The sequence below is a fragment of the Somniosus microcephalus genome, unplaced genomic scaffold, assembly GCF_052327205.1.
Source record: "Somniosus microcephalus isolate GS21.2 unplaced genomic scaffold, FLI_Smic_1.0 unresolved_chr9, whole genome shotgun sequence".
In the NCBI taxonomy this organism is placed as follows: Eukaryota; Metazoa; Chordata; class Chondrichthyes; order Squaliformes; family Somniosidae; genus Somniosus; species Somniosus microcephalus.
Window position 1 is genome coordinate 38,581,800 of NW_028225187.1, and position 24,899 is coordinate 38,606,698.

A 24,899-nucleotide genomic window follows, 5' to 3' on the forward strand; every position below is an offset into this window, starting at 1 on the left:
GCAAAGGCTGTGTGGGAAATTACAGTTGTCGATATCAAACAGAGGTTGCAGGACGTTCGAGGAATTCGCCATTCAGTAAAGATGTCCTGATTACGGTGAAAGGTAGGTATCAACACATTTCGAAACCATTGTATCTCAATGTCTGTCTCGTTCGATCATATATATTTAACATAGGTGACCAAATCTCTTTAAAATGGAACTGAGATGTACTTATTTACATGCTATAGTTAACTGGGGATCTGTTTTTGATATATTGTCTTAATCTTAATCTGCTTCATAGCCCGCAGAATCTAAACCTGTTATCCTCAAATAATGTTCACGAAATAAATGCTTGATGGGTTAGTTAACTCACTTTATTTACTTGCGTAGAATTTCCAGGTAACTCCCAATTTCATCTTCAACCCACTTTGCGTTTGTCCATCTCTATCTGAAGACAGCTACATACCAGGGACTTTCTGGCTGTGTACCTTCAATGCGGCCTAATAGGGTGAACTGAAGATCTTCCATTTGTCTGCAGCAAGCGAGCTGTGCCCAAGATCAACAATATGTGCAAAATAAAGAGGTATACTTAGGCACTCCTCCATTTAATGCAAGGTCTGATTGACTTCGAATGCTGATCCTAAACTTTTACAGCCAAACAGATTCCTGGACTCTTTCTAAGTGAATTGATCAGAAATTGAATTACATTCATACTTCAGAGATGCTACAATGCAGATTCACTAGGATATTGCCTGGTATGATGAAATACAAATATGAACAACAAAAAATCCTTGAAATATTGAGACTTCATTTACTAATGAACATTACGGGGTGATTTGATGCAGTGTTATACAATTATGAAAGCATGGGAAAAGGCCAATCGATGCACATGTGTCCCAATAGTTATGATTAATAATGAAGGGGTCAGAAGTATAATTTTAATGTAAGACAGCAAGAAGAACCTCTTTAAACTGAGAGATGCGAAGATATGGAATTCACTATCAAGGATAATGGTTGAGGAAGTAATCAGTCAAGGTTACATTATATCGGTGGATGAATGAAAAGTTGATGAATGGATTTGCGAACAGGGATGTGCAAATGTGATTCTTAACTATTTGCTCACGTGATGGGCCAACACAGTCAGTGACAAATTGTGCTGAATGACCTCTTTACTTGTAAACTCTGTGCATTTGATATAATATTGTACCTGGACTCAGAGCCTCGTCTACTGGTACCCACACATTCCTGTGTGCGGATCTGTGTGTGATGATACTTTATCTGGACTCCATGACAATGCATGATCAAACTGAACTTCGTCACAAAACAACAAATGAATTGTGACTAATCATAATCAGTGCATCTAACTAATATCCGAGGCCATTGCCAAGAGATTCCAAACATTATCCTTTCCGTATCGCAGCAAACTCACCCCAGTTGCCACATCTCTCAAAGTTCCCTTTTTAATGTTTAGTCTGCCCAGTCCCAAATGAAACTTCTCACATCACATTCAGTGACCAAGGCATCTCAGGAACTGTATACGGACTCCCCTAGTTGCTGCTGTTGCCAAGGTTTTCAGTACTTCCTGTAGAAGTTTGATTTTCAGATGCCAAGGAATGTTCCCATTCATCCCCAAACAAGGACGCCTTCCATTGGTTTAATCCTTGCTGCCAAAATCGAAGGCATCACGAGAAAAAGTAAGAGGTCTATCTGTAGCACCTGGCAAATATATAGTGCCTTTAAAGCTGTATAACGTCACAAGGCATTTCACATGATCATAGTGGGACTAAACCTGACAGCGAGTTTAGGAAGGAGACAATAGGTCTTTTCGTCAAAGTGATCAGCACGATTGGATAGGCTGGTGTTGTTTCCTTTGGAACAGAGTAGACTCAGGGGCGACTTAATTGAGGTGTATAACGTTTTGAGGAGCCTAGCTAGAGTGGATAGGAAGGACCTATACCCTTAGCAGAGTGTTTGTTGTGGTGAAATAAAATTAATTAAATCCACACACTAGTCTGTAAATGGTAAAATAGCCAAGCAGTTTATTGAAAACCCAGAAAACACAAAATTATTCAACAGTACAATACAAACAGTCCACGGAGTTACCTATAGGCTGATCAGGGAGTACAGCTTAGAGTCCCTGCAGCTCGTTCCTGGCTGACTCTCCGATTGTCTTTGGTCTCCGGTATTTAAGCATACAAAAACCGTGGCAGGCTCTAAAGCCTGCGTGCACATTTGCTAATTGGCTGATTCCCTATCTCGCGTCACATAACCTTTCGCCTATATTTATTGTGACATGATAACCTGATGTTTTATTTCGTGACCATTAGTAAAACCACATGTCTGCATTTCTGTTTGACTGTGCCCCGTGTGGTTTTACTTAACTCTAGGTTCCATTTCTTGTGGTTGGCACTTCTGTACCTGTTTTATCTAATCTTGCAAAAGCATCAAGACCTTGCGGTCAGCATGTCTGTACTGTCTCCGCTGTTGTCTCGTGTGCAAGCTGCATTGTTAATCCCTTAATTCCTGAAGGGTGCCAATGCTTCACTTCTGAGCCATATGTAAAGCCTCTTTATTTCTGGCTGTTGTTGCTCAGCAGAAATGCCTTGACTACTTATTCTTACCCATGAAGCTATGCTTCCACTAATTGTGATTTCTAAAAATCCACGTCAGTGTTCAATAACCAGGGGACATGGAATTAAACTAATTGGTAGAAGGATTAGAGGAGAGTTGAGGAGAACTTCTTTCACCGAGAGGGTGGTGTGGGTCTGGAACTCATTGCCTGAATGGCTGGTAGAGGCAGGAACCCTCATCACATTTAAAAATTACTTGGATATGCACTTGAAGTGCCGTAACCTACAGTGCTAGGGACCAAAAGCTGGGAAGTGGGATTAGGCTAGATAGCTCTTTTTCAACCTCCCTTTAAATGTTTGCAATTCAACGAGTGCCGGTCCTCAAGTATAGTTATTCATGACCAAAAATGATAAGACATGATGTCTTCTACTTAAGTAATAAAAATTCGTTGAGTGCACAACAGACTTTCGAAATAGAACAGCGCATTTCAAAATGTATCAGTTTATCAGGATAATCTGATGCATTATATATTCACCCATATCACTTAATAATATCTGCCATTTGCCTCACACACCTCGCATTCCTACTGACAGGAGTGGACAATACCGACAATGCCATGGGGAATCTAATTCATGGATTAACTGACTTCGACTGCAGTGCAAAACGAGTTAACCGTGTTAATTCCTTCCTTTGCCCCCCAGTACTCTCACTGTGACATACCTGTGCAATGTTACAACACGGGTATGTATACGTGAGAACTGAATCGAACCGAATTAACATTGACCAAGCTGTAAAATTCAACAAGATTCACTGCAGACAAATAATAGCAGCAGTTGCTTCAATCACTATGTTTAAGAACGTCGCAAAAGCATTCCCTCCATTCATGAACTCTGGCAAATGAGTTCTAAAGGAACACGTTAAGCATTTTGAAGGAAAATCTGTTAAAATCCTACAATTATTACCCTGAATATAATGTCATTGTGCTGCCTTTCTTTAGGAATTCATGTTAGTTTTCCAGTTAATTCAGGGGTTTGAGTAATTTGGGTCGATTTCCATTGTGTGCCACCACCTAGTGGATATTTGGTACCTAGCAACTGCAGTAAAGCTCAATAAAGCGCAGTAAAGTGCAGTAAAGCACAGTAAAGTGCCGTAAAGTAATCTACTGTATATCACAGACCTGCAGCCACACATGGTCTGGGAAGTTATATTGTTGTCACGCTCCAGCCTTGGACACTATTTGTCTGTAAGTACTTGAGAATGTTATAGATGATTAGTGTACAGTATATTTTGCAGAAAATGTTCAGTTTGTAACTTTTCTTTGTAAGCAAACTTACACAGCTAGCCGTGAAGTGCTCGCTCTCTGTCTAGCTGGTTAACTTGTAGCTGTATTTTGATGCTCTATGTACAGGGCTAATTTAAAGAGAGTGCCTTCCAGTTTGCTAAATGCATATTCACAGTAAGCTGTGTTTCCACGTGTTTGGTGAGTTACATGCCAAATGTACTGTGTTGCTCAGGCATACCTAAATTGGTGTATGCATATCAGTTATGTACTTGTATACTAATGTGTGCTTCCACTTCTGTATTGTATTTCAGTTTCACAATAAGAATCTTTCAGTAAAGTTTACAAGAAAAGTCAAGCCTTGTGATTTTTATGGGAAGATATCAAGTTGTTAGCTACCTGTCTAGCTCTGCATAGGAACGTGCTGCAAGGGCAGAATAGTCATTACTGTATTTCTCTTGTTGCAGTAGAGGAACTGCCAGCAGGTGTGAACAATGTCTTTGTGTAAATAGTAAAGCGAGGCTTCACTTTCAATTTCAGTTGAATTTGGAAGCGTTAATTACTAATTTAAGACTTGCACACAATGAACTATCAATGCTCGTTGCTTCTTCCTTTGAACAATATCACACGGTGCCCTTAGTCCGACTCTGCCTCAGTGTCTTCGTGGTCATCGTGATGGTGATATTCATTGTTGAGCATTTCGTGAATGTTAACCCACGCAAAGGTAAGGCATTAAATAGAATTGCAAATGTTAGATTTCTCTAATATGTTTTGTTATTCTGTAGAATTACCTGAAAAGGGCTTTCTTACATCGTTATACCTAATACAGAGCCTACCAGATAACACCACATATCCAGTCACGTAGTATTTCATAGTATTTACAGCACTGAATCAGGTCAGTCCGCCCAACAGGTCCATGCCGGTGTTTATGCTCCGCACGAACCTCATCCCACCCTTCTTCATCAACCCCATCAGCATATCCTTCCATGCCTTACTCCCTCAATGCATTTATCTATGGTCTCTGTAAATTCAATTATGCTGCTGGTCTCAATAACTACTTGCGCTTGCGAGTTCCACATTTTAACCACTCTCTTGATTAAGAAGTTTCTCCTGAATTGCTTTTTGGATTTATCAGTGACTATCTTATATCTATGCCCATAGTTCTGGTCTCATCAATAAGTGCAAACATTTTCTCTACAGCTAACCTATCAACCCATTTCATAATGTCAAAGTCCTCTATCAGGTCAAACCCTAGTGTTCTCCCTTCTCGAAAAAAGACTGCTGCCCGCTCAATCATTCCTGATAGTTAAAACACTCCTGTTCTGATATAATTCTATTAATTCATTTTTACCTGCTCCGTGCCTCTATATCCTTTTTATAATATGGAGACCAGAACTGTTCACAGTATTCTAAGTGTGGTCTAACCAGGTTCAACACAATATTAGCAAAACTTCTCAACCCTCAGTCTTTTCTTATCCAGATAAAAGAGACACTGCATGCTCAATAATTCCTGCTAGGTATAACCTCTCAATTCTGGTATGATTCTAGTAAATATTTTTTGCAGCTTCTCCATACATCTATATGCATTTTATAATATGGAGACCGGAACTGTTCACAGTATTCCAAGTGTACTCTAACCATGGTGCAATACAATGTTAACATAGAAACATAGAAGGTAGGAGCAGGAGTAGGCCATTCGGCCCCTCGAGCCTTCTCCGCCATTCAATGAGATCATGGCTGATCATTCAAATTCAGTACCCTGTCCCTGCTTTCTCCCCATATCCCTAGATCCCTTTAGCCTTAAGAAATATATCCAAATCCTTCTTGAATATATTTAATGAATTGCCCTCAAATGACTTCTGTGGTAGAGAATCCTGCAGGTTCACCACTCTCTGGGTGAAGAAATTCCTCCTCATCTCCATCCTAAATGGCTTACCCCTTATCCTTAGACTGTGAACCTTGGTTCTGGACTCCCCGTCCATCGGGAACAACCTTCCTGCATCTAGTCTGTCTAGTCCTGTTAGAATTTTGTAAGTTTCAATGAGATCCCTTCTCATTCTTCTAAATTCCAGAGAGTACAAGACCAATCGACCCAATCTCTCCTTATACGTCATTCCCGCCATCCCAGGTATCAGCCTGGTGAATCTTCGCTGCATTCCCTCCAAGGCAAGAACATCCTTCCTCAGATAAGGCGACCAGAACTGCACACAATACTCAAGATCTTCCCTGATTTTCAATTCTATCCTTGTAGAAATTAACCAAAATGGTCTATTTGGTTTTTATGGGCTTATTTACCTGCTTCGCTACTTTTAGTGATTTGTATATGAGTGCCCCCAGATTCCACTGCTCCTCTGCCCCATTTAGGCACTTATTTTCAATGGAGTATGTAGCCTCCTGATGCGTTCTACCTAAACTTGCCACCTTACACTTCTATGTACACATATAGAACGTTATTTGCCAATTACACGCCCAATCTTCAGGTTTATTAATATCTTCCTGCATATGTTGTGGGCCTCCTATGTTTTAATTACAATAACCAATGTGGTGTTACCCGTAAATGTTGTTATTATACTTCTCCAGAGGGACAGGTGGGCAGGAACCTGATAGAGTGTGTTCTGGCAGTGTCCCTGACCCCAGATGTCCCACTCAGCAATGTTACAGGAGTTCCACTGTTAGTGATGCAACTTGCATCAATCATCCTCAATTCTACTAAGTCAATCCAATGTCATTATATGTTTGTTTTTTATACAGGAAAAGAAACATTGGAAAAAACGTTGTCTCCAGACCGCCACAACAGACAGAACATGGTCATTATGTCCCTGGATTGAATTTCTGTTTCAAGGGTGTTTTTTTTAAACCTTTGCAGAAGAGATTGCTTGCCCGCATCGCAGATAATTTGCTGCTATATTTCTTTTAAAGTACAGCTATGTCTGTTTTGATGTTATTCCCTCTCTAATATATAGTCTACAGCGACAAATCCGCACTGAACACTTTACACTTATTTTAGCAGAACATGTAGGAGAATCAGGAAGAACAGGACAATTTCTGTGAAGTAGAAATTGATCTGTGTGAAGCGCCTTGGTGGGAGAGATGAGCTGAGCCAGAGGACCCAGTGATTCCTCCTGATTAATTGGCTATTGAGATCTGCGAGGATCACATAAAACCTTCCTCGGATGCTCCCACACAGGAGGAATCAATTGCTCAAGAAACAGAAGTAGGACAGGAACAGACACATAAACTCTTACAGGTAAGGGAACAGTCCAGCAGACTGCAGGCCCAAATTACATCTGGATATGTCTAAATACGTCATATTCTCAATGAAAGTAGAGCAAATGTTAACGAAAGAGTCCTAGAAATGTGTCTAGGGCCCCAAACACCCCTTCCAGGTGAAACAGCGATTTACTTGTACTTCTTGCAATCTAGTATACTGTACTCGCTGCTCACGATGTGATCTCCTCTATATTGGGAAGACCAAACGCAGATTGGGTGACAGCTTTGCGGAACACCTCCGTTCAGTCCGTAAGGGTGACCCCGAGCTTCCGGCCGCCTGTCATTTTAATTCACTGCCCCAGTCCCACTCGGACCTCACTGTCCTCGGCCTTTTGCATTGTTCCATGGAAGCTCACCATAAACTCGAGGAACAGCACCTCGTCTCCTGATTAGACTCTTTACAGCCTTCTGGACACAATATCGAGTTCAACAATTTCAGATCATAACCTCGGCCCCTATTACATTTTTACCTATATTTTTTATCCACACCTTTGTTTTGGCCCTTCCCCCCCCCACCCTTTCTTTATTTTTCTCTCTCCCACATGGCAGCTGTCTCCCATTCTGCCAGCGCATTTCACACCTAATCTAGAGCTGTCTTTTGTCTCCACTAGTCCTATCACCATCTCGTCTCGTTTTCAATACCTCTTAATGTCTCTTCATTTCTCTTTTGTTCTCTCCCAGCCTGGCCTCTTAATCTGTTTCATTTCCTGTGCTTCTTTAGTCATGAAAAAGGGTTTTGACCCGAAACGTTGATTCTATTTTCTCTCCAGCATTTTCTGTTGTTATTTCGGATTTCCAGCATCTGCAGTATTTTGCTATAGTGCAAGAAATGTGATGGGCAGTTAATAGAAATAATGGAAGCAAACCTTCAAGAGAATCAAGAGAATGAACGTCTACTGAACAGGAATTGGCAATATCTCTGATACAAATGGAACAAGATAGGCTGAAACGTTGAACGGAAGTGCATATTTGAAGGGGAAGATTAATAAAATTGATGGGAAAGGATCATTAGTGGAAGGCAATGAGTCACGGCTGATATTCACAGGAACTGTACAGTTAATAATATGGAAACAAATGACACAGCATCTGCCCAGCTCCAACCTCTTTGGCTTCGGATCTTATCACAATGAATCGTTATTTCTTACTATCAAAGAACCTGATCAAAGTCAGACTAGCAAAGTAACGGAAGGAACATCCTGACACCCGAAGATGGGGCATTGATGTCTATTTATTCTGAATTCTGAGGGATCCACGGCAAGAATGTAAAATCTGTTGGTGATGTTGGGAAAAACTGCACACAGGAATGCGGGAATGGCCTTAAAGTCCTTTGAACGGATGGTGTATGAGGTTGGAACAGTGCAGTCGGCGCAGACACCACAGTGTTGGGTGTGGCTCAGTTGGTAGCCCACTCGCCTCTGAGTCAGAAGGTTGCGGGTTCAAGTTCTCACTTCGAAGAAGAGCTGGGCAGTTTTTCCCAGTGTCCTGGCCAATGATTATCCTTCAATTCACATCATAAAAAAACAAATAATCTGGTCATTATCACATTGCTGTTTGTGGGATCTTGTTGGGTGCTAATTGGCTACCACGTTTCAAACTTTATAACAGTGACTATAGTCCAAAGTACTTCATTGGCTTTAAAGTGCATTGAGACGTCGGGTGGTCGTGCAAGGCACTATATAAATGCAAGTCTTTCTTTCAGACTGATTGTTGTGGATGAGGAATACAAATGAATTAGGGGCACATTCTTCAGCCTCAAGCTAAATGTGAAGCCAAGGAAGATTGGAGTGTACTTGGACTATCAGGGTGGACTGGTGCTTACGACATGCCTCATCTCTGCCAATTCATTGATGCGTTTTCTGAGAAACTCTACCGTAACTACTCTCTTGTAGTGAACAACAATCTGAGAACCGCTGAAAATCTGCAGGATTAAGTTTAAATTGACTGCTTTCATTTCTTGCATCTGCCTTTCAGTTTCTCATTCCTGGCTCATCCCAGGAACAATTCATGTTGTTATGCACTTTGTAATCAAAGTTTAACTAATATGTCTTCAAGCGGTTGAACTCAATAGTTTGCACGATTGTATTGATACTGGCCTGAGCTTATTATTCTGATCCACGATAACCTCAACGTTGCACTGAGGTGTCAGCCTGGGCTCATTGCTAGAACTCTGGCTCACACTTGTGCACATAATGTAGCCTGGCACTTGAGGGATGCCCTTTGTGAGATGCTGTCTTCCTGATGAGAGGTGAACCAAAGTCCTGTTCACTTTCTCACAAGGGGGTAACAGATCTCACTGCACTAGTTAAAGAAGAGCAGGGCATTTCTCCCCGGCTGTTCTGGTGACATTGATCTGTTGACACACAGCCCTCAAACTGATCATCTACTCATTTATCTCATTGCTGTTTGTAGGACCTTGCTGTGAGGAAATTGGCAACCACGTTATCCCATGGTACTACAGTGACCACATTTCATAATCATTTTAATTGGCAGTAATCAGTCGTTCCCTCGGCCCGTGACAGTTGCTAAATAAATTGAATTCATTGCGAATTGTTTCTATGGATGGAAATTTGAACGTGAATTCATATATATATAATCTCAGCTGTATGCCATGTATCAAAATTTCACAAAAATTTACCTTTGATTTCGAGTGAATTCTGTATCAGGTTTATTGTTTCTAAGTTAAGATGTGCATAACTTATGGATTGGGAAAGAGAGGGAGGCTTTTGGCAGATACAAAGGACTAAAAACAGTGGAAGCCCTCGAGGAGTATAGAAAGTGCAGGGGGGTTATTGAAAAGAAATTAGGAGAGCGAAGAGATGGCATGAAAGCACACTGGTGGGCAAAATAAAGGAAAATTCCAAGGTGTTTTATAAGTATATTAAGTTCAAGAGTTAAACCAGGGAAAGAGTAGGGCCCATTTGGGACTAAAGTGGCAGCCTGTGTGTAGAGTCAGAAGATGTAGGTGAGGTTTTAAATGAATATTTTGCACCTCTGTTCATTATGAAGATGGACGATTTAGGCATATAAATCAGGCAGGGGGATTGTGATATACTTGAACAAATTCGTATTGAGTTGGAGGAGGTGCTAGCGGCTTTAGTGGGCTTAAAAGTGGGTAAATCCCCAGCCCCAGACGAGATGTATCCCAGGCTGCTGTGTGAGGCAAGGCAGGAGATTGCAGGGGCTCTGACACAAATGTTCAGTACCTCTCTGGCCATAGGGGAGGTGCCAGAGGACTCGAGATCAGCTAATGTAGTACCATTATTCAAGAAGTGTAGTAGGGCTAAACCATGGAATTAGAGGCCAGTGAGCCTAACATCAGTGGTAGGGAAATTATTGGAAACAATTTTGAGGGACTGAATTAGTCTCCAATTGGAGAGGCAAGGATTAATCAGGAATAGCAAGCATAGCATTGTCAGGGGGAAATCATATCTAACCAATTTGATTGAAACTTTCGAGGGGGTGAGTAGGTGTGTGGATGAGGGCAGTGCAGTTGATGTAGTCTACATGGACTTCAGTAAAGCTTTTGACAAACTCCCACGTGGGAGCCTGGTCAAGTAGATAAGAGCCCATGGGATCCAGGGCAATTTGGCACATTGGATCGAAAATTGGCTTAGTGGCAGGAGGCAGAGGGTGATTGACGAAGGTTGTTTTTGTGACTGGAAGTTTCTGTCCAGTGATGTACCACAGGGATCGGTGCTTATTCCTTTGTTGTTTGTAGTGTACATTAATGATTAATATATGAATGTAGGAGGTATGATCAGTAGCTTCACAGATGACATGAAAATTGGTGGAGTGATAAATAGCGAGGAGGGAAGCCTCAGGCTACAGGATGACATAGACAAGTTGGTTACATGGGCAGAACAGTGGCAATGGAATATAACCCTGAAAAGTGTGAGGTGATGCATTTTGCGAGGATTAACAAGGCCAGGGAATACACGATGAATGGTAGGACCCTAGGAAGGAGAGAGGATCAGAGGGACCTTGGTGTGCATGTACATAGATCCCTGAAGGCAGCAGGGCAGGTAGATACGGCGGTTAAAAAAGGATATGGGATACCTGCCTTCATTACCCGAGGCATAGAATATAAGAGCAGGGAGGTTATGTTGAAGTTGTACGGAACTCTGGTTAGGCTACAGCTTGAATACTGTGTGCAGTTCTGGTCGCCACACTTTAGGAAGGATGTGATTGCATTGGACATGGTGCAGAGGAGATCCACCAGGATGTTACCTGGGCTGGAGTGCTTCAGCTATGAAGAGAGACTGGACAGGCTGGGGTTGTTTTCCTTAGAGCAGATAAGGCTGAGGGGGGACCTGATTGAGGTGTACAAAATTATGAGGGTTATAGATAGTGTAGATAAAAATGAACTTTTCCCCTTAGTAGAGTGGTCAATAACCAGGGGGCATAGTTTCAAGGTAAGGGGCAGGAAGTTTAGCGGGGATTTGAGGAAAAACTTTTTCACCCAGAGGGTGGTTGGAATGTGGAACTCACTGCCTGAAACAGTGGTAGAGGCAGGAACCCTCACAACATTCAAGAAGCATTTAGATGATCACTTGAAATGCCATAGCATACAAGTCTACGGGCCAAGTGCTGGAAAATGGGATTAGAATAGACAGGGCTTGATGGCCAGCGTGGACACGATGGGCCGAAGGGCCTCTCTCTGTGCTGTATAACTCTATGACTCTATGACTCTATAACAGAAACAGCTTCCGGATTCTAACGTTCATCACAAACACCGAATTTTAATGTTAATATTTATGGGGTTGTTACTCACTGAATAACAGGAACAAGCAATAAACTCTGTTACCTCTAGACGTGATTATTCCAACACAATTGCTGGCCAGCCTGCCACGTTCGACCCTCTGTAAAGTTGATGTCATTCGGCTGCCAGTGTCCTAACTCACACCAAGTCCCATTCACCTCTGTGCTTGCTGATTTTCATTGGCTCCCGCTTAAGCAACACCTCGATTTAAAAATTCTCATTCTTGTTTTTGAATCCCTCAATTGCCTCGCCTATATCAATCTTTGTAATCTGCTTCAGCCCCACAACCCCCCGAGATATTTGCGCTCCTCTAATTCTGGCCTCTGGAGCATCCCTGATTTTAATCGCTCCACCATTGGTGGCCGTCCCTTCAGCTGACTGGGCCCTAAGCTCTGCAATTCCCTGCCTAAACCTCTCCGCCTCTCTACCACACTTACCCCCTTGAAGATTCTCTTTATAACATATCTATTTGACCAAGATTTTGATCATCTGTCCTAATATCACCTCATGTGGCTCGATGTCAATTTTTGTTTGATAACGCTCCTGTGAAGCACCTTAGGACGTTTAACAAAGTGAAAGGGACTATATAATTCCTTGCTGTTCTTCTTGTAGAACTAAATGATGAACTCATGGTTGCTGAAGTTGAACACATGTCCTTTGACGTCAGAAAACTACTAGGCACTTGGTCTGTGTATTAAACAGAGCTTTAATCAACTGTTTTTCAACATGGAGATCTAGTTGGGTCTTTCACTAGTTCCTGTTAAAGAATGTCCTGCACAAGCTGGGCACATGCCCGATTATTTATACTCTCCCTGGACAGCGCCACCAGCAGGCCACCCAGTATTATTACATCAGTCATTTTCACATGAATGACAAGATTCATGTCATCCTTTATGAGAAAGAGCGAATGAGCTCATGGACAGAGTCTAGCTCGCAGTGCTAACAGTTACAGTGATGGACAAGCACAAGATGTATCTTGTCACCTGTTCGTTCTTGAACCACGTTGTTTTTCGAGATCACGTGGATATTTTCCTGCAGACTTTCAACTTACTGCCACATAGAGTAGTTGAAGCGAATAGCATGGATGCATTTAAGGGGAGGCTAGAGAAGTACATGAGAGAGAAAGGATTTGTAGGATATGCTGATAGATTTAGATGAAGTAGGGTGGGAGGAGCTTTGTGTGGATCATAAGCACTTCCAGAGACCATTTGGAGCAAATGGTCTATTTCTGTGCTATTAAATCTATATAAGTTTAGGTAACTTTTCACTGAGGTTAGTTCTTAGATTTTAATTCCTTTCAAAGTATGTTCCCTTATCCAGACACTTGGGTAACCATTTGCCCAATGTCCATTAAGAAGGGAAGTTAGCTGTCCATTCCCGGTATGGCCTACATGCAACTCCATCGATATAGTTGATTCTGACCTTCAATCTGAAGCCGCACAGCAAACATCGCCGTTGTACCAAATCGCTGGAAAGGAAAACAAATAACTGTACATGACGCATCCCTCCACTGCGACAGGCATCAAAGCAAGACACTACAAAGGGCATACCCAGCCCAGACTGACCCTGCAAAGGCCTCCTCACTACCTGATGCCAAAGATGCGAGAGCTGTCTCAAACTATAGTCAGGTATCAGTCTGATATAATGATTCTTACAGAATCACACCTTTTGCCAACGTCCGAGATTCCTCCCTCAACATCCTTGGTTATGTCCTTTCCCCCGACAGGACAGAAGCCCCAGAGATGGGAGCACAGTGAAATACAGTTGTGGGGAGTTCCCGTAGGAGTCCTCAACATTGACCACAGCCCCATGAAGTCTCAAGATATCAGGTCAAACATAAGAAATGAAACAACATGTTGATTACCACCTACCGCCTTCCATCAGCTGCTGGATCAATATTCCTCAAAGTTGAATGCCAGCTCTGAGTTGAGCAAGGACAAAGAATGTCCTCTGGTGGGGTGACTTGATTGTCCATTAGCATGTGTGGCTCATACATCCGTCACCGACCAAGCTGACAGAGTCCTGAAGTACATAGATGTCAGTGAGATAAGCAACACGAGGAAATAGGTGACTTGACCTCGTCCTCTACAATATCCTGACACAGATGCACCAGTCCATGTTTGTTTTGTCACAGATAACTGTTGTGTCCATGTATAATAAGAGACAGACTGCAGGAGAAACGGTACAACAGGTGTTTACTCAACGTGGCTCACAGTGGAACTGCCTGTACAGATTACTACGCAGTGCTATATACAGGTGTGGTCACTGCCAGCACAACAGTATACACGATCTGTAAAAAGCAGTTCCCCCCTTAAAGGTATATACATTACAATTCCTCCCCTTTTAGATTAACAGAACCATATCACTCATTTAACAATTAAATATCAAACTAATTACAATTAACACTTTTAACATGCAACATTAGCTGAAAATAGTCTATTTATATATTCAGTCTTTGGGGAGGCCTCCTGATCCTTTCTGGATAGCGCCTTTCCCGAGTGTCTTGCTCTTGGTTCGGAGGCGATTCTGGCCCCCTGTCGTCAGTTGGTTCATCAGCTTCTGATGCTACTGTTTCTGGGGTAGATGCGACCAGTACGTCGGGTTCATCACCAGGTACATATGGGCGAGGCATGGGGTTGACTTGCTCCTGTGACTCTAGGATCTGGTCTGCATGGCGTCTCATGATGCTCTCCCCAACGTCCACTGTGTACATTAGTGGGCCATGCCATGTGCATATCGTTCCTGGCTGCCATTTTTCTGTTCTGTAGTCGCGGGCCAAGACTGGTTGCCTTACATTGAAGCTCCTTGTTGGCTTCTCATGGATGTGCTGGAATTGCTTACTCTCAACATCTCTTTGTACGTTTGGTCTGAGCAAATCCAGGCGAGATTTAACCTTCGGTTAAAGAACATCATGGCTGGGGCCTGGTTGGTGACTGCATGTGTCGCATTCCGGTAGGCGAACAGGAAATTGTCCACCTTGTGCTGCAGCGGAATGTTGTCATTGTACATAGCCTTTATTGCCTTCTTAAAGGTTTGTACGAACCTCTCAGCCAATCCATTTGTGGCTGGATGATACGGGGCAGATGTGTAATGCCTTACCCCATTCCTTTTCAAGATCCTCCGGAAATCTTCGGACGCAAATTGTGGTCCGTTGTCGGAGCAAATCTGTTCTAGCAAGCCATTCCTGGCAAAAATGGTCCCTAGGACTGCAATAGTTTTCTCCGTGGTGGTGGAGGACATTTTGATGACCTCAGGTCATTTTGAGTGCGCATCCACAGCTATTAAAAGCATTGAGTCCATGAATGGACAAGCAAAATCAATATGCACCCGTTGCCATGGTGATGAGGGCCACTCCCATGGGTGTAGAGGGGCCTGCGGTGGTGCATTTTGTACTTTCTGGCATTCTGAGTAGCTCTTGGCCAGGTCCTCGATTTGTTTATCGATTCCCGGCCACCACACATAAGCCCTGGCTAGGCTTTTCATTTTTACCCCTCCCAGATGACCCTCATGAAGCTCATTGAGCACTCTATCCCTTAACTTGGGTGGAATTACCACTCGGGATCCACACATCAAGGTCCCCCGGCACACTGACAGCAGTTCTCTCCTTGTCGAGAATGCTGGCAACAGTGAGTCGCCATGTGCTGGCCATCCCTTCACCGTCAAATCATATACCCGAGACAGTGTCGGGTCATTTCGGGTTTCATTTTTGATACAAGTGTTAGTTACCGGTAGGTATTCAACTATAGTCGAATGGAATATTTCGACAGAATCCACTGCTGGTGCTTCCTCCACAGTAGGCAGTGGCAGGGGTGATAGCCCATCAGCATTTCAATGCTGTTTCGTGCCCTTATATTCAAGCTCATAGTGTTGCGCCCCTAGAAAAAGTGACCATCTTTGTAGTCGTTGCGCAGTTATAACCAGAACGCCCTTCTTCGGATTAAAATGGAGACAAGAGGCTGGTGATCAGTCAGCAAGGTGAATTTCTGCCCGTGCAGATAGTGATTGAACTTTTTCACTCCCCACACTAGGCTGAGGGCCTCCCCGTCAATCTGGGTGTAGTTACACTCGGCTGAGGTTAGTGATCATGACGCAAAGGCTATTGGCCTCTTTGAGCCGTCTGAGAATTTGTGCGATTGCACCGCTCCAATGCCGTAGGGTGACGCACCACATGCCAACCGAATTGGCAATGCCGGGTTGTAATGGGCCAATACCTCTTTCGATGTGATTAGTGTTTTGCTCTTCTGGAAAGCTCATCTACATTCGTCACTCCACTTCCATGGCACCCCAGTTTGCAGTAGGGTGTTCAGTGGGTGTAGTATTGTAGACAAATTTGGCAAGAACTTATAGTAGTAGTTTACCAGCCCGAGGAACGACCTCAGTTGTGACACATTTTCCAGTGCTGGAGCCTTGACTACTGCCTTAATCTTCTCTGGGGATTATGTAACCCCTCTTTATCGTTAACGTGGCCACAATACGAAATATGTTTTCTAAAAAACTCGCATTTGGGGCGGTTAGCTCGGAGCCCATATTCCTGCAATCTAGTGAGCAACTGCTCCAGGTTGGCAAGGTGATCACTGTCATTTTCGCCCGTGACCAGGATGTCGTCAAATATCACTGGGTCCCTGGGATCCCTTGCAAGACTTCTTCCATTGCCCTCTGCCAAAGAGCCAGAGCTGATGCTACCCCGAATACCAGCCGGTTGTATTGGTAGAGACCTTTATGAGTGTTGATTGTGAGGTATTTTTTTGATGCTTCTTCTACCTCCATTTGCAGATACGCCTGGGCCAGATCAATCCTAGTGAAGCGTTTCCCTCCTGATAGCGAGGCAAAAATATCTTCAATCTGTGGAAGTGTATATTGTACGGTGTGAAGTACTGGGTTCACTGTTACCTTAAAGTCCCCACAGATGCGAACTTTCCTTGGTTCCCCAGGCGTGCTGCTCAACGACTTTTTGAACTCAGGGACGATGGGTTTAGCCCACTCACTCCAGTCTACCTTGGACAGTACACCTGAACGTTCCAGACTCTCCAGCTCTGCTTCGACGGCTGGGCGGATTGCATAAGGTACCGGTCTGCCTTAAAACATTTTGGGCTTGCGTTTTCTTCAATTTAAATCGTCTCTGTCAAGCCTTTTAGTGTTCCGAGTCCTTGCTGGAACACTTCTTTCGCATCAGTTAGGATCTTTGACAGTCGCCCAGGTGTGACGTCATCATCCTTTTTGTCAGCCACAGTCAGTGCCTGTATGGAATGCCAATCCAGTTGTATTTTCTGGATCCATTCACGTCCCAGTAATGGTGGTCCTCCATCTTGCAATACATACAGGTCTAGTTTTGGTGTCTCCTTACCGTTATATATAACGGTCACCCTTATTTTTCCTTTGGGGTAGAATTTTTGCCCCGTGTACATCTTCAAAATAATTTTTGTGTCTCTCAAGAGTATGTGTGAGAATAGCCACTCGTGGTCCCATCGGTTTATGACTATTAGGGCTGATCCTGTGTCCAATTCCATCTTTACCTGGACTTCTGCTATCTTGAGAGTGACCCAAATGGTTCGGCGATCCTCTGTTGTGATCACAGTCCGTGTATAATAAGACACAGACTGCAGGAGAAACGGTACAACAGGTGTTTAATCAACGTGGCTCACAGTGGAACTGCCTGTACAGATTACTACTCAGTGCTATATACAGGTGTGGGCACTGCCGGTACTACAGTATACATGAGCTGTAAAATGTTGTTCCCCCCTTAAAGGTATATACATTACAATTACAACCTCACATTTCTCGTGAAGGTTAATTCCCGTTTTTGCACTGAGGTCACCCACCAGCTTGTCGTGAGACACTGTCACCTTTTTGAATGGGACAGGTTAAGAACAGAGCCAGCAGCTCAGAATGGGGAAACCATGAGGTATTCCAGCACAAGCTGTTGCCTCATGTCCCACCATATCTCTCACATCTCCAACGCCCTCCAGCCAGATCAACAAACCTGGTTTAATAACGTGCGTCGAAGATGGTGGGTGTGGCAGCGTCACGCGTACCTGAACATGAGGTGACAATCAATTGACGCTACAACACAGGACAATATTGACCTTAAACAGTGGATGCAGCATGCTTCACATGGAGCCCAGCGAGCCCACATCCAACGGACCAGGGTATCACTGTGCAGTCCTCTAGCACCCAGTCCTCTATGGTGCCTTGCTTTTGTACTCTTTGCCACTTTGAATCCCTGCGGACACCCGCTCACATATGATAGCTGAATTAGCGATGGGATTTGCGTGTTTTGCTGGTCAATTGGGCTGTGATTAATTACATTCCTATAATCGGATTATTGCCTCATTACTGATAGGCTCTTGTGATCTATCGATGGGGATTCCGTGTTTATTTTGTGGGACTAGCCTTGATTGGGGTGGGTGGGAAGAGTTGCTTCCCCCAAAGACAGTAGTAAACCAGTTGGATTTTTTCAACAATCCAGCATGTTTTGATGATTACTTTTGCAGATGCTGACAAAACAAGAGCAGTGATGAGAACATGACATCCAGTTTGATCGGTCAGTACCCTCAGCAGTACACCAACCTTCTCCATCTCGTTGTATGGTCGGATGGTGCAGTAACTGGACAATCTCCTAATGAGGCCACTTGTTGGAACTGATTTGGATGGGATATTATTTGATTTTTTTGACTTTATTTCAGTAACTACGAAGATAGAAGCTGCTGGTTTAATTCCGTACACTGGGAAAGACATTCCAAAACATTGGATGATCAGCCATGATCTCACTGAATGGCGGAGTAGGCTCGAGGGGCCGAATGGCCTACTCATGCTCCTATCTTCTATGTTTCTATGTTTCTCTCTCTCCCCCTCTCTCTCTTTCTCACTCTCACTTTCTCTCTCTGTCTGTCTCTCTCTCTCTCTGTCTCGCTGTCTTTCTCTCTCTCTGTCTCGCTGCCTTTCTCTCTGTCTTTCTCTCTCTCTCTATCCCGCCCTCTCTCTCACTGTGTCTCACTGTCTCTCTTTCTCTCTCTCTCTCTCTCTCTCTCTCTCTCTCTTTGTCTCGCTGCCTTTCTCTCTGTCTTTCTCTCTCTCTCTCTATCCCTCCCTCTCTCTCACTGTGTCTCACTGTCTCTCTTTCTCTCTCTCTCTCTGTCTCTCTCTCTGTCTCTCTCTCTCTGTCTCTCTCTCTGTCTCTCTCTCTCTGTCTCTCTCTCTGTCTCTCTCTCTCTCTCTCTCTCTGTCACTCTCTCTGCTGGCTGTTTGCTGCAGCAACCCTGATGAAATTCCAATATCCTGCCATTTCGCCATAGCCCTGTATTTGCCTCCGCTTAAAACATGTAAATTCTTACCCGTTAAACACGTCAATACAACCTGCTTGTAGTTGCTGCTGGTGTTGCTAATGTAGCCAGGTCCCTCCTTTTATTCCTCGACTTTCAATTAAAAACTATTGAATGGTAATTGCCCACTTATTGCTGCTTATTTTCCTTTTCTCAATTATATTAATTAAAAGTCAGTGGCAGCGTGGATATAAAATCAACTCAGGGTCAGAAAGAAGTGAGTGGTGCTGAAGGCTTGTTTTTCAGACTGGAGAGAAGTATGTAGGGGGTTCCCCATGGGTCGCTTATTGAGACCTCTGCTCTTGTTCCTATATATTAACGACCTGGACTTGGGGTTAAAGGGCATCATTTCAAATGTGCAGAGACCTGGCTGCTGAAATGTAATGCAGGGAAGTGATGCCTGTTGGAAGGAAGAATGAGGTGAGACAATATAAATAGCTTGGTGTAATTTTAAAGGGTGTGCAGGAGCAGATAGACTTGGAGGTTCACGTACACACATCTTTGAAGTTGGCAGGCCATTGTAAAGGCTGATAAAAAGTATACCGTATCATGGGATTTATAAATAGAGCCATAAAGTAGTGATGAATAATTATGAGGTGATGCTAAATCATTACACATCATTTTTGGGGCTCAGATGGAACATTGTGTCCAGTTCTGGCCATCAGATTTTACAAAGGATGTAAAAGACTTGGAATGGGTGCAGAGAAAATTTAACAGATTGGAAACAGATGAGGAACTTCGATGATGTGGACATAGTAGAGAAGCAGGGTGATGTTCTCTATGCAGCGGGGAAGGGCAAGGGGTTTTAATAGAGTTGTTCATAATTAGAAATTATTTTGATAATGCAAATAGGAAAATCCGTTTCACTGTCCAGAGATCAGCAACCAGTGGGTGCACATTTAGGGCAGATGGTAAAATCGCCAGAGGGAGCGCTGCACTGTCGGAGGTGCCCTCTTTAGTATGAGATGTTAAACTGAGGCCCCTTCCTCCTCCTTCAGGTGGATGTAAGTTATCCCACACCATGACTCAATGAAGAGCAGGGCAGCTGCACTGGTGTCCTGGTCATTATTCCTCACTCAGCCAACCCAAAATAGCATTTGGAAAATCCAACCGTTTGCGAAGTTGGTGCAAATTTGAGGACAAATGACTAAGATGAAACGCATCGGAGAATAAATTATCAATATGTATATCTTGGGTACAGGTCTGAGAATAAAGCATGAAACAAGATAATTAACTGAGTAATCCTGGCGCCGGCAGTTATAGAAACAGAATAATTAGTCAAAGTCTTCCCTGGGCTGAATCACCAACTGCCCCAGTTCGAGCCAACTTGATTCAGGCATTGCTCAATTTAACCTGTTTCCTGTGAAAACTGATATCTCTGCTGAAAGCTGCTTCCTCAAATTCACAGCAACACCATCAGTTGAGGAAGCTGCCTTTAATACACGCTGCTTTGTGCAGAGCAGTGTAGAGAGGGAAGTGTAACTTCTTGACTCACTTCCCTGTGAACTGTGGCTCAGTTGCTAGCACACTCGCCTCTGAGTCAGAAGGTATTGGCTTCACAGTCTCACTCGAGGGTCTTGAGCACATAAAGCCATGCTTGACTGTCTTTTATAAATAAAAGTCGTTTTTTTCAATTTTTTCGCTGTCTTCTTTGCAGATAGATCAGTGCCGCAAGAAGCGATACATTAATAATACAGCTCCCTTCTAATCAATTAGTGAAGGAAAACTGTGACTCAGAGAAGGTGCCTTTATATGTATTGTGGATATCAATCAATACATGTTCAGCAATGTATTCATTTTTCGGTTTAATTTTATGCTTGTCCTGTATATATGTAAGCTTGTCTAAATGCCTCGCTCTCTATCTCTTTCTGTCTCTATATATATATAGTGAGAGAGAGTTTATGAGAGAGAGATACCACAATCTGCATCGTCTATCTGAGAAGAACCTAAAGTGATCATAATTATAAAGGGTTTTGATAGGTTGAATCAGGACAAGCGGTTCCCACTGGCTAGAGATCGTTGACCAGAGGATACACATTGATGATAATTGGCAAAAAAAGCGGGGAGTTGCGGATATTTTTTTAATACCCTATTTATTATTACCTGGAATTCATTGCTTGAAAGGAAAATAGAAACAGATTTCACAGTTAATTTAAGGTAAGTGATTTTATAGTTGAAAATGAAACATTTACAGGGCTCTGGTGAAAGATCAGGGGAGTGGGTCAACTGAATAGTTCTTTCAAAGAGACTGCACCGGCGCGATGACCACATTCTGTGCTGTTTTATTATATATATACATTAATTTGTAATATGTCTCTGAAAAGTACACAAAACACTTCTGATTAACCAAATTGTTTGCTGCATGTCTTTGGAATAATACAGGCTATTATTATCAGAGATGAAATATGCGTGAAGTGATTTGTTCACAATCTATGGGTATTAAACATTGCTTCCTGGTAAATACTGCACTGGATGCAGATAGGCTACAGTAGGTGAAGCTAATATTAAAACAAATCTGCACTTTGAATAATGTAGTGAGTAATCTTATTGTTGTACTGAAAATTAAGCAGGATTGTTGTGTGTTTAGCAATTAAATTGAATAATATGTGTACATATGTATGCAAATATATTCAGATAAAGTCAACATACTATTAACATTAACTGGAATATAAATTAATTCCTCTGAGCTTTTCTCTGCGATCCTAAAACAGTCTCTGTTTTTTTAATTAGGGTTTTCAGTCCTTTATCATTGAAACAAGATGTTTAATATTGAAAGATCTGCAGAGAGGCACCGGTAAGTTTATGTGATTGCCTAAAACGCACTGGCATTGTAGGTGGTTGTTTCAATACATTGTTTAATATATGCTACAGGATTAGATATACATATATAGGAAAAGGAGGAGGCCATTCAGCCCCTCAAGCCTGTTCTGCCATTCGTTGAGATCATGGTTAATCTGGGATCTATTTCCACAAACCTGCCTTTGGCACATATCCATTAATTACTTTGGTTAACGGAAAGCTATCAATCTCCGATTTTAAATTAGCAATTGATCTAGCAACAATTGTCATTTGCGAGAGAGAATTTCAAACTTTGAACACCATTTGTGCGTATAATTTTGTAATTTCATATTTTCACTCCTGATAGGCCTGGCTCTAATTTTAAGACTATGCCACCTAGTCCAGGAATCCCTAACCAGCAGAAATCGTTTATCTCTATCTAACCTATCTGTTCCCCTTACTCTCTTGAAAACATCGAACAGATCACCCCCTCACCATCTAAATTTTAGGGAATACATGCCTTATTTGTGTAATCTCTCCTCGTAACTCAATATATTATTTACACACACACACTGGTGTAACATGTCGAATTCATGTTCAGAATGAGTGTGTAGTAATTGTATGTGCTGACAGGTCAGGAAGAGAGGGTTTGAAGACTGGACCTCAAACCCGGCACTAAGCTCAGGGTCTACAGAGCAGCAGTGATACCGCCCTGTTGTAGGCCTCAGAGACATGGACCATGTACAGGAAGCACCTCAAAGCACTAGAGAGGTTCCACCAATGCTGCCTCTGCAAGATCCTGCAAATCCTTTGGCTGTATATGCACGCCAACGTCAGTATTCTCACTCAGGCCAACATCCCCAGCATCGAAGCTCTGAGCACGCTCGATCAGCTCCAATGGACGGGTCACATTGTCCGCCTGCCCGATACGAGACTTTCAAAACAAGCACTCTATTCAGAGCTCTGGAACGGCAAGCAAACCCCAGGTGGGCAGAGGAATTGCTTCAAGGACACCCTCAAAGTCTCCTTCAAAAAGTGTAACATTCCCACCGACACCTGGGATTCCCTGGCCCAAGACCGCACAAAGTGGAGGAGAAGAATCCAGGAAGGCGCCGAACACCTCGAGTCTATTCGCCGGGAGCAAGTGGAAGGCAAGCACAAACAGTAGAAGGAGCGCACGTCAACCCAAGCACCCCACCCATCTGCCCCTTCAACAACCATCTGCCCCACCTGTGACAGAGACTGTAGGTCCTGCATTGGACTCATCAGTCACCTGCGAACTCATTGTAAATGTGGAAGAATGTCATCCTCGGTTCTGAGGGACTGCCTATGAAGAAGAAGATTATTGGTTCCTTTAGTAACAACTTGATTAACGTGATATCTGTGTTGCAATCTCGGTTACTACAGCAACAGCCACATCATATCCGTTATGTCCAAACCAATGACGAAGGAAATTAAGAAAGAAAACTATCTCGGTCCTGTGGAGGATCCGAAAATTGTGTGTGTTTCGAATTAGAACATGTATACCCTCTCAGTTCTTCTTGGGATCGGTGAGTATGATTCTAGTGTGTGGTAATTTTAACTCCTCGAAGATTTTTATTTCAATGTAAAGTTGAAATAGAGAGTTACGCAAACTGTTTGAATTGAGGAACAGTCTACACAGGGCGTTGCTCGCTGCTGTTTTTGTTTCTAATGAGCATAGTCGGTGATACTCGACCTGTATTTGTAATTGTTAAAAGGTGGGCGTGTAATTCACAGGGTACAAACTGGATGATGTGCTCTGGTAGCTTAAACAATAAATCACACAGATGTTTCTCAAGATCTGGACACTGTTCTCGTACAGTTTTAGAATCGGATTAAAGGAAATAAGGGCAAGGTATGTGTGGCTGCTATCTAACTATTTCAAAGACACATTGTCTATCTAACTTACTTCGAATGGCAAGTGCTGGACACACTCAAAAGGTCAGGCATCATCTTTGGAGAGAGAGTAGAGTTATCGTTCAGTTCAACGAGCTTTCATCAGAACTGGAAGTTATTACAGATGAGCAGCTTTTAAGAATATAAAGTGCCAGGATAAAGTGGACAGGAAATTAATAAAAGGAGGCAGTCTGTGATAGTTTGGAGGACGTGAGTGATTCAGTGACAAAATGGATGATGGTGTAAGGCAAATGGGAGTGCTAATGTTGCAAGTCTAGAGACACATATTGGGTGCAGAGGATTTTTAATGGTTACAGTAGAACAGCGGGAGGGAAGGGAATCGTGGAAAATCTAACAAGGTGGAGAGGCTTACCCTGGTTCAGGAATGAGGTGGAAGACAGTAGGTAGACTCCCAGGGGTGCGGTTGGTGGTCGGAAATTGGTTCTGGGATGGAAGGGGTGATGGTGGAAGTGTGGGAAATAGGTTTCTGGGAGTGGTTCCCAGTTCCTGCACTTATTTTAAAAGCACTTCATCTCTAATATCTTCTAGTTCTCATTTCATTTATCGACCTGAATCGTTAACTCTGTTTCACTCTCCACAGATACTGCCTGACCTGTGTGTTTCCTGAATTTCCTGCTTGTGTTTCAGGATTCCAGGATTCACTGTGTTTTGTTTTATCTATCTGCCTCACTATCTCTTTGTTTTTCTTTCTCTCTCTTCTATCTTTCTCACTTTCTTTCTTTCAACCTTTCAATCTTTCTTTCAATCTCTCTTTCATTCAATCTTTCAATCTTTCTTTCAATCTTTCTTTCTTTCAATCTATCTTTCAATCTTTCTTTCAACCTTTCTTTCAATCTTTCTTTCTTTCAATCTATCTTTCAATCTTCCTTTCAATCTTTCAATCTTTCTTTCAATCTATCTTTCAATCTTTCTTTCTCTCTTTCCTTCTCTCTTTCTCTCTCTCTTTCTCTCTGCTTATTTATTGCTCTGTGTCTATATCGATGTGTGCATCTATCACCTTTTGCAC